The sequence below is a fragment of the Jaculus jaculus genome, chromosome 3 (genome assembly GCF_020740685.1).
Source record: "Jaculus jaculus isolate mJacJac1 chromosome 3, mJacJac1.mat.Y.cur, whole genome shotgun sequence".
NCBI lineage: Eukaryota > Metazoa > Chordata > Mammalia > Rodentia > Dipodidae > Jaculus > Jaculus jaculus.
In genome coordinates this window covers 41,400,089-41,408,987 of record NC_059104.1, presented here as the reverse complement: position 1 = coordinate 41,408,987, position 8,899 = coordinate 41,400,089, and the positions used below count along the sequence as shown (strand labels likewise).

The following is an 8,899-nucleotide window of genomic DNA, read 5'->3' as shown; positions in this document are numbered from 1 at the left end:
GGAGGCCACTGCCTGTTATAAAAGGGAACAATATAGGTCCCCGCCTAGACGCCCTTTACTGACAAAGGGGCCTCAAGGCCAAGGGTGTGGTCCTTTACAGTCGATAGAGCCTTCCGCACCCCCACCCTATAACTCCCCTGGGGACACATGCCGCTTCATTAAAACAAAAACCTGGTCGCGGCTGGCCTCCGCTTTTCCCGTTTTTGAGGACCCAGTAACTCAACAAAGGAGACATGAACCAGTTCCCTATAAACAACTAAAGGATTTGGTTCAGGCTGTCAAGGATTTTGGACCAGGTGCAGATTATTCCAAGAATGTTTAGACCCGATTCCCCTCAAATTGTTGAATGCCTAATTGTTTTGGAGGTCTTTCAGACATTCTCTACTTCTTTTAACTTGTTTACTGATTCCTTATATGTGGCTAATGCGGTTGCTGGCCTAGAGACTGCTGCTTCTGTTCACTCTGCTAGTCTAGTGTCTAATATTCTTTTACAACTTCAGTCTTTAATTTTGCAGCGAACTTGCCCTTTCTATATCTTAGATAATAAATAAAAAGGACCGGATCTTGTTATAATAAGATCCAGGGGAGCTGTTTGTGTTTTTCCACAGGAACAGGATTCTCCTCATTGGGTTCCAGCCGGCTGGTGAGGACAGTCAAGCGATCTCCGGAGGAGGGTCCAGAAGACAGTAAGGTCCATCAGGGCGGAAATGATAAAGGTCTTGTGGATAATCTTCCTCCTGTGCCTGGAATCCATTAAAGGAGAGCCACGTTGGGGTATTCTGTCAACCTTTCCCAAACCTATGCCGGTGCTCCATTCTGCCACGGTCTTCCCTCGCTTCTTTACAACTCCATTTTCAAAGTGGATTTTATGTGGAACAAATGGCAGCTGCACGGACTTTACACCCTTTGTACTGTTGCAAGGAGGACTTGTAGCTTGCAATAATGTGCCCAGGACCCTCCATACGGAGAATCAAGTGGAAGAGGAAGAGACACAAGATAAGGGGCGTTTTGGAAGCGCCTCAGTACATCTGGGGGTGTTAATGACATTGGACATGGCTGTGGGAGGAATACTTCCTTTGCCCCTGCACTGGCGTGTGTTCATCCACCGTTTCTGTTCGTTCTTAGTAACTTCTCTTTCAGTAATTGTACCAATGCTTCCTGTTACTTGTTTCAATGCTGGAATGCCAAGGTATTCAAGAATGCTATGGTCCTTAGGGTGCCTCGGTGGGTCCCCGTGCCTGTAGAGGCCCCCAGCACGCTATCGCTATTCAGACAAAAAAGAGATTTTGGTATCATGGCAGCGGTGATAGCAGCTGTGGCCGCAATAGGAGCTGCTGCCACAGCAGCCAGTGTGGCCATGGCCACTTCGGTACAGACTGCTGAAACTTTGAATAGTTTGGCCTCCTCCACTACCATGGCCCTGGAGACTCAGACAGCCCTAAATTCCCATCTAAAGAGTGTTCTCTTATTTTAAGGAATGGGTAGGAGTGGGAATGTTCCTGGTGTGCTGCCTGGGAGGATGCGTACTTTGCCTCTGGTTGATTTGCCGCCTGTGAACCCAGACCAAGAGAGACAAGATGGTCATTTCTCAAGCGCTCGCTGCCTTGGAAAGTGGTTCCTCCCCCCAAATTTGGCTGTCAGCTTTAAAAGGCAAATAGCTCCTCTGGCCCTTGCACCCTCAGGGTCTCAGAGTACCCATTGCACGAGGATGGGCAGGGATCTGGTAGCTTTCATTTGACCGCCGCCTTTGCACTCTCAGGGGATCTGTCCCATTGCACTGAGGAAGGGGAGGTTGAACTTCTTCCCTTGATCAGTCAACACATCATGAGGTGCGGACCTGATCGGGAAGATGGCTATTTTTCCTGAGCTATGCCATAAGTTAATAAAAAAGGGGGAACTGTAGGGAGCTAATGCAGACGCCATTACAAGATGGCGCTGGCTTCCTGCCAGTCTTGAGGTAAACAATTCCTTATTTAGGCAGCGCCTTGGCACCAACCTCACTTGAGGTTGCGCATGCGCTTGACGCACCTTGTCCCAAGCCTATCCCGTGGCTCCTGTGGGTGGGTGAGCCTATGGCAGCCAATCAGCAGGCACCCCGTAGTATTCTGCCCTATAAAAGCAGCTACACTCCTGCGCCCCTCGCCCCTCACCCCTCGCCATCAGCTTTCCTGTTAACCAAGAGGCTCTCCAATAAAGTGTGATCAAGAAGGATCTTCGTCTAGTGGTCGTTCTTCTCCTGCTGGTCAGGGGGCTCGCCCCATTGAACAAAGTAGAAACATTATTTGCGTTGTAAAGTTTAATGGTACATGAGCAAGATTGTGTCTTTTAGTTGGTCACTTTTACATGTTTTGAAATAACAATAACAGAATTGCATAGCTGATTGAATAATTAAGTCAAAGGAAAGAAGGTGGGTGAAAAAAATTGAAGATGCTGTCATGGACAGTGTGACCAGTGGAGAACTCTGGTATAAGGTTACGTTTACATGGAGACCTTACTGAAATGACAAAACACGTTTGTCATCACTTGGATATCAACTGTCTTTCACTGGCTCATGTGTTCAAAGACTTGGGGGCCAATTAGTGGCTCTGACTTTCTGCCTAACACTGGTCCCTGTGCAAGTGACTTCAGGTTTACAGCCTGGCTCTGCTTCTTGTCTTCTCTTTTGCCTTATTTTCTTCCAACATATAGAGTCCCACTCCCCTTCTCTACTGCCGTGCTCACTATATCTACTCAAATTATCTACTCCACCCTGCTTGCCCCACTTTCAAATCATGAGCTAGAATATACTATTTTTTCTTGTTACTTCTAAAAATTGTTTATTTATTTACTGGAGAAAGAGAGAGAGAAAGAGAGAATGAATGATCATGGGCATGACAGGGCCTCCAGCCACTGCAAATGAACTCCTGATGCAGGTACCACTTTAGGCATCTGGCTTTGCATGAATACTGGGCAATCAAACATGTGTCATCAGGCTTTGTAAGCAAGCACTTTTAAACAATGAGCCATCTCTTCAGCCCTTAAGTTCCTTCTTGTCAGGTGTTTGAATCATGGTAGCAAGAAAAGTGATGAATACAACATTTAAATCAATGGAAGACAAGGTACTATAGGTCAAAGCATAAACACTGCACACTTATCTACAACTCATCACCTTATATGAAAAATACAGGTACAGATTGTGTGTATGCTAACTTCAGTGAAAAAATTATTTGTAAAGGACTAAGCCTTAAGCTGTGGATGTGAAACACAAGCTGTGACCAGGTGCTTATTGGTGCTGTACCAACTTTATTTTTGATGTGCTCATGGTCTGAGTAACAAACATTTAAGCACTAATTTCTTGGAGCCAGAAAAAACTATATTCCACTATGAATTCACCCACATAAGGGGCTTGGTCACATTTAAAGAGATTATTTTTTTAAAGCATGATGTTGGTGAACAGGTTAAATATGACAATGTATGCAAAGCATTTCTGGCAGTATTAGATGGACAATACACATCATATAGGCACAGGTAGCCAGCAGCATTGGTACAGAACTATTAGATGTATAATATGCATTGTATAAATTTCAGGCATACTATAATGAATTGTCTGCTCCACAGGAACCAACTGATTCAGTCATGATGCCTATACTGACTACTGATACCCCACTGAGAAGGGCCCACAGTGGAATGGGAGCAGGGGAGAAGGGACAAAAGAGAATAACTCAATGGGAATATAACAAATTTGCAATATGTTCATACATTTTAGTTCCCAATGCTTTTTATTAAATTAGGAATCATTATTAGCACTATAGAAATATAATATGCACTGTACAAACATCTACAATCATCACCATAAATACATTGTCTCTAAATTATAAACTAATGATCCTACCAATTGGGGAAATTGAAACAGATTTATTTCTGCCTGACTGTTTTGTTGACACTATGACACCTTCAGTATTTGTATAAATGTATTTCATCCAAACTGAGTAGTTTTCCATGAGATTATTATTATGTTATAATCTATTTCTATACTGTCTCATGTAGAAATCTTCCAATGAAACATGTTAATGCTTAAAGAAGTACATTTCCATGTATGCTTTAACATTTATTTGAATGAAATAGCATATGATATTTTGACTAATGCATGCATGCAAGCATGCAAACATAAAATCATCCATCTTTTAGTCAGTGTGGGCATCATGACTGAATCAGTTGGTTCCTGTGGGGAGGACAATTCATTATAGTATGCCTGAATTTTATAAAATGCATATTATACATTCCATCTTTTTTGGACTATATGGTTAATCTCAAAATCAAATCCTCAAGGTTACTGGTTCCTTTGTCTTAATATTCATTCTTTAAGACATAAAACATTAGGTTTCATTAGAAAATGTGGGGCTCTTTCCTCTTATTAGTTTTTATTTTACCTCTGAAAGTAGGAAAGTTATATAATAATAATAATAATAATAATAATAATAATAATAATAATGATGATGATGATAAATGATACATTATCCCTGGAGAAGAAAGGAAATTTGTACTGTCTCTTTCAAGAGTCATTCCTGCCTCATTTGCAAAGTTGCAGAAACTTCTGAGGACTGCTATCTCCTTATTGAAACAATGACTTTTTCATCCTCGGGATAACTTCGAGGCACCAATTTCTCTACATTGAGGGGTATAATTGTGACTCCTAATGAGGCTTCCTACAAAGCCACCAAGTTCTCTTTCAGGGAGCAGCTGTGGCTCTCGGCTCAGAATGCTGCCCCATTTAGCTCTCAGATGCTTCTGACAGAAGAATCTCCTACAAGGACTCTCATTTGCTGGAGCACTTTCAAAGGATAATGGTTTTTGTTGACCTTATTTCTCAGGGCCTCGAGCCTTGCTAAGCTCTTGTTGTTGGGGATTGTAGCATAATATTTTAGAAGTATATGACAAGCGATATATGGAAATTTTCTGGAAAGAAAACTTATTGTTTTCAATTCCCAAAAAAGCCCTTAAGCATTATTTTATGTTCAAAGGAGGGGGACAGATGATTAGATTCCCTGGAATTGAGCATGACATTTATTCTCATCTATCTTGTCTTCCTCATGTGCAACTTATTTGTTTTGTTCCTGTACTGAGCAAATTCAAGAATAGAGTAAAGACTCAGAACTCACAATTACTTTTCAAGATCTAGCTGGTGGATTGGGCACTTAGGAAAATCAAGTTTCAGGAACTTGGTAAACTTCTCACAGCTGTTTAAAATAGATATTGATGCAACACAAATAAACTGCACCTAAGAATTCTACATTGTTCTACATATGTGTTGGGAGCTATGAACCAAACCTTGGCCATGTTAACAGAAACTGCCATATAGCAAGTTAAGTTCCTACTTCCTCACCTAATATTCAACTACCAGAAACAATGGGATCGTACACCAGGATAAACACTCCCCCATCCTGCTGGTAGCTGATGAAGAAACAAAGGCATTGTGGTTTAACCAGTAACTCTGTGATCTTTGCCCTAACTATGTCCCCTTCCCCCTACAACTCCTTGTCCTGACTACATCCTCTTTCCCCTACAACTCCTTCCCCTGGCCACATCCCCTTCCCCCTACAACCCTATATAAACCTACATGTAAGAATAAACTCTCAAGGCCTTGACAAACACCTAGCATGGTCTCCTTCTTGTGTCTGTTTGTCTTTTTTCACCCCACTTAGCTACTCCTCAACCCCTTGTTCAACTCCCCACTGGCTGGGGCAAGTGGCGCCCAACATGGGGCCCTATGTACAAAGTGTGACCTGGGCATCACTCAAGTGGACAGCCATCCTCACCATTGGATCACCACTCCACCAGGGTGAGTGAAGATCTGCATAAGAGCATTACAGGCAATACACCTGTAAAACAGATCTGCTCTGTGGTCACCACAGAAGAAACCCACCTGTAATACAGACCCACTAAGTTAAGACAAGTGATGCAGACTTCTAGGCAAACCATGTAAGACTATTTAGTCAGATTTGTAAGGCACAAGAACTGTGGGTTTTCTTTTTGCACTTCTTTTCCTCCTTTTACTTTCAGTTGGTGCCATTGTGTGGAATTGCAACATAGCGACAGAGAAGCTGAAGCCTTTTGGCCAGGGCTACCCTCTGGCATTGGCTGAAGGCCCCTAGCTCCCTGTGCGAATCCCGACAGCCCGTTTGGGCATGGGTAAAGACCTCCTATCTAACCTCTCTTCCTATCAACAAAACAGGGTATGCAACAGCCAGTAAATGCTCTTGGAGAGGCTGCCAGTTGTTAAAATTGCGGTCAGGTTCACATCAAGCCCACTGGTGAATCCCCCATGCCAGTTTTCCGACTGGGAACATTGCCCTCTGCTCTTGCCATTTCTCCTCTTTCCTTTTCTATCATGAGACAGACCCTAAGTAAACATAAATTGTTAAAGGGCTTAAAACTTCTCTCAAAACACAATGAACATGGGTTAAGGGAAAAAAACAAGATTTAACAAAGAGTAAAAAGGTGCTAATTGCCATAGTGAAAGATATTTTAAAAACACAAGGAATTGAGATTGCTTCAAGTTCTTTTTTATTTTATCAGGAGGATATGTTCTTTTTATATGTGTGTGTATATGTGTTTATGTGTGCTCATTGTGCTTGTTTGTCGTGTCATATTTGTGACTGTTTGTGACTAAAGAGATGAGAGGGACACAGGTGACACCCTTTTCTTCTAGAGAACCACTTCAAGGAAATCAAAGACCTAAGCATAAAAATTAAAAAGGAAAAGTTAAATGTCTTTTGCAGGGGTGAATTTGCCAGATATTTGTTCTAGATCAAGTTCACCTTACATAGAGGATTATTAAAAACAACAAAACTTCCTCTAAAGAGGTAACTTACAATTTGTCAGATATTTTTTAAAAAGATTGTAATGTCCTGTTACTTGAAAGGAGGAGGCAACTGATCTGACTTCTGAGCCAGTCTGCCTCAAGATAATAACACAATTTACCTTAGTTACTCCTCATAAAATCATTTCCAAGTGCATTATTGCTATTAATGATATGAAATTGTATTAAGACTGCTTTCTTTTTAGTAATGGGATTAATCAATTTGGTGTAATTTTTTAATAGCATTATAAGAAAGATAATCACTTCTTGGCCTTTTGGCTAAGATCAAATGCAATATCTGTTCTTATCAGTTTAATATCTTATATGTCCTCTATCTGAGAACAATATGGTAAAAGGATTTTTGGAGCTCGGAGTTGGAATAGGAACTTGCTCCGTCCACTCCATGCATCGACCTGGTATTGCAGTACCTCCAGAAATGGTGCATCCCCTCAGGGGAATAAAAAAAAAGGAAAGATAATTAATGATGGGGTGAGATGAATTGATTGAAGGAACTGGGAAGGAATTTTTCAATGATTACTTGTTAAAAATGTCTTTTGAGTGGTAATTAGATCAGAATGTTAAAATGATAAATAAAGGTGCACAGATGTAAAAAAAAAAAAAAAGAAAGAAAGAAAGAAAGAAAAGAAAAGAAAAGAAAAGAAAAGAAAAGAAAAGAAAAGAAAGAAAGAAAGGAATTTTCAGGCCAAACCTAAACACCATGCCTAAAGTTAAAGGTTTTTAAACTATTTACAAATGTTAAGGAAAAAAAACAAAACAAAACAAAAAAAAAAAAAACTAACTTTCAGGCTAAAATATGTTGAAATAGCTTGCTTATGTTTTATCAAAGTTAAGTCATGGATAAAACATAAAATTGTTTTATGTTTATAAAAATTTCTGTGGTACATAAAAATCAATTGGCTCAGGCTTTATCTTAAGCTAACTACTGGAGAGCTTAAACTCTTGTTTGATATCCTAAAAGGAGACCCAGATCCTACTTCAGGCTGCTCATTAACAGCCCCCACCCTAGAATCCCTAAAGATAGTGGAGGCTGTAATTCTGAGCCAAAGGGTCACTTTTATCTCTTATAAAAAACCTCTTCACCTGGTCATTTGTGCCACCGAATTTACACCCACCAGGGTGTTCTGGCAGGAGGGGCACCTCTTCTGGGTCCATTTCCCCTCCAAAAGTTAAAAATGGGGGATTTATATCCCATAAAAGTCTCTCTAAGAAATATCCTTAAATATCCTTCATCATGCCTTGTTTGTCCTAAACTTTTTAACCCTTGATACTCAGGAAAATTCAGCTGCTGATCGCTTTTTGGCACACAAATACAAAAAATACCTTTGCCAAAGCCATATGGAAAGATCCTTTAACTTTAAAATGGAATGGCCCAGACCCAGTACTCATTTGGGGCCCAGGATCAGTATGCTTGTCTGACACCAAAGAAAATGCTCTGAGATGGCTACCAGAGAGACTTGTAAAACAAGCTGATGATCCTCCAGTGACATCTCACATATCCAGGGAAGGAACACTTCCCTGAGAGAATCTCCTTTTTTCCTAACAGGACAAAGCTGGAAGGACCTCTACTTATCTTTATCCCCTCACTCACAATCAGACCCGTTATTATAATTAAAATCATGTCTTTTGTACATTAACAGATTAAGGCCATTAAGATGCAGCCTTTACAGGTCCATTATCACAGACTGGAGTTGGCGGATCGAGATGTTGCCACTGAAGACCTACCACCTGCAGCTGTCACTCTCCCTTGATCTTACATTCTGTACTTATTTACTTTACTACTGTCCTCTATACCTCTGCTATTGCTGTGGTCTACCTGTCATGGCCAAATAGCTACCCCTCCTTTAGGAGCTGCATAGGATTCGGACCTATACATGTCAGCACACAATAAAGTGAGTGCAATATGAGCACCAACGTGGGTGCGAGGCAAAGCACCACAAGGGAAGGTCCCTATCTGACTGCTTCTGAATTCCCTGGGAGAAAAACCTGACTTCCATGGAGGTTGGTACCATAACTGTTATCACTAAGGCCATGCCTCACTCT

At 41.1% G+C, this 8,899-nt stretch overlaps 1 non-coding gene across 1 annotated transcript; it reads left to right on the top strand.

Moving 5' to 3' along the window:
* The first annotated feature begins 7,097 nt into the window (after positions 1 to 7,097).
* Positions 7,098 to 7,288, top strand: LOC123459582. The gene has a single exon (XR_006636351.1). It is a non-coding gene; the product is annotated as a U2 spliceosomal RNA (small nuclear RNA).
* Positions 7,289 to 8,899: the final 1,611 nt, after the last annotated feature.